Source organism: Centroberyx gerrardi, chromosome 22 (assembly GCF_048128805.1).
Source record: "Centroberyx gerrardi isolate f3 chromosome 22, fCenGer3.hap1.cur.20231027, whole genome shotgun sequence".
Classification (NCBI taxonomy): Eukaryota; Metazoa; Chordata; class Actinopteri; order Beryciformes; family Berycidae; genus Centroberyx; species Centroberyx gerrardi.
In genome coordinates, this window is record NC_136018.1 from 1,644,286 (window position 1) to 1,646,785 (window position 2,500).

Sequence of the window (2,500 nt, forward strand, 5' to 3'; positions counted from 1 at the left end):
AAAGTACTATACTATTGAGTACCATAGACACACTGAGTTCCTGTAGGAATATTATAGGAACATTACACTGATCATTATAAACTCACTATTGAGCAACACAGACACACTTTGAGTCCCTATAGGAATATTACAGTGATACCATAGGAGATAAAAATACATAAAATACTGTAAGGTTAGTATAAACCTATTATTGAGGACCACAGACGCACTATGAGTCCCCAAAGGAATATAATCATTGTTCATTTGGGGACACCTGATACTTCACATCAAAATCAGCAACAGACGGACTCATGGAGAACTTGTCAAGGATTTATTCATTTATTTATTTATTTTTTGGGTATATTTTGCCGTTTATTAGACAGTTGAAAGCAGAGAGAGACAGCAAAGAGAGTTCAGGGTTACAGTTCTATAGTCTGTAGAGACGCAGCAAATAGGCAAGAGACAGACTTCAGACTTTAATCTCTCTCCATATGTGACATTTCTCAACCTGGGGCTCGGGACCCCCCAGGGGGTCACAGGATAGTTTTCCGGGGTCACAAGATTATTTATAGGATAGGAAAAAAACATATTTCTACTCTACAGAATTATTATCGTGTCTAATTTTCTTTTTCTTTTCTCAAATTTTTGCTTTTTTCTTCCATCTGGTTTCCTCTATCATTCTGTCACTGAAGACATTCCTCCCTTTCTTCTTCTCTAACGCCCCTCTCTCTCTCTCTTTCTCTCTCTCTCTCTCTCTCTCTCTCTCTCTCTCTCTCTCTCTCTCTCTCTCTGACCTGTCTGCAGTACAGAGACATTCAGCACTCAGAGCATGAGTCACTGGAACTGAAGGAGACTTTTATTTACAACCTGCACATTCTCTTCTATCTTCAAGCCGTGGTTTCTGTATAAATTATACAAACAGAAAGATCCCATTTAGCAATACATATGACATTAAAAGAAACAATTCAGTGGATTCAATTTAATTAATCAAGTTGGTAAATGACGTATTTAATAACTCAAACTGTCAGTTATTCAAAACTCTCAGCTTCTCCACAAATCTTACACTGAATTACACTGAACTGAGTTACACTGAATCCCAAACACTCAAACAAAATATCAGTGAAGCACTGCAGCTGGCCATGGACCAGACTATTAAAGCACAAAATATTATCGGATAGATTTACTGCTACAAAGAGTTAATTTAGTTTTTATTACAAAAACAGTAAGGACAGAAACCTAAATGAAACTGAGTGAAAGAGAGAGAGAGACAGAGAAACAGAGAGAAAGAGAGAGAGAGAGAGAGAGAGAGAGAAAGAGAGACAGAGAGAGGGAGAGAAAGAGAGAAAGACAGAGAGAGAGAAAGATAGAGAGAGAGAGACAGAGAGAGAGAGAGACAGAGAGGGAGGTGCAGTTCATGTTAAAATACACCAGGGGGCGCTGCTCCCTTTACACATCAGCCTGATGAAAACAGCTGGAAGAAGATGATGATAATGATGATGATGATGATGATGATGATGATGATGATGGATATTAAAATGATGATAATGTTGATACTACTACTAATAAGTATTAAAATGATGATGAAATTATAATGAAGATGATAATGATATTGATAAAGATTCTAATAATGATGGTAAAGACAATATTGATTATTATTATTATTATTATAATGATGATGATAATGAATATATCAATGAAATGTAAAATGAAAATTCTGATGAAAATTGTGATGTTAGTGATGATGTAAAGCACTTTGTAAACTGTACTCTGCTTTTAGATAAGTGCTATACAAATAAACTCTACTTTTATCATTATATTTTACTTTTATGTCGTGTTGAGTAACCAGTGACAGAGTGTAACAGAATAGTTGTGTTATAAAACCCTGCTCTCCTGCCTCTAAGCCCGGCCCAAGCCCTTCCAAAACTCCTCTTCCTCTTCTGCCACGTTTTTGCTCATTTCCAAGGAAAGGGGCGGGGCTCGGAAGCTGTGCCGAAACATGATTGGTCCATAAACAAAAGCACCCGCCTTTAACCCTGCCCGCGAGTTGATTCGGCGCTTTTGACTGGTGGAATTTGACGTCGCTCACATCAGTGTGGTTACTATGGACTGTAGCTTTACTGGTATCCAAGTGGGGACGTGATTTTGGTGAACTCTGCCTTAATATCAACGAGTGAACAGAATATATCGGATAGGGAACATTTAATCATAACGGCGCTTGCTTCATATTGATATTTAACTGACAGCTAAGCTAGCTTGTTGCTGCCTAATTGCAAGACAGCATCGGTGAATTTACGAACCAATGGCCCAGAAAAAGAATACCAAAACCCATGCCAAAAAAGGTCAGTACCCTTTTCTTGCTAGGCTAGCCGTTACGTGCCGTTCGGTCTTCCATGTATAGAACGTCACGCAAAATTCCATCCACATTTTTGCATTGTATTGTTGTTTTGCTTATCGGCAGAGGTATATATCTGGTAGAACAAAACATGAGACATTTTACGAATCGCTCGGATCAACTCTTCGA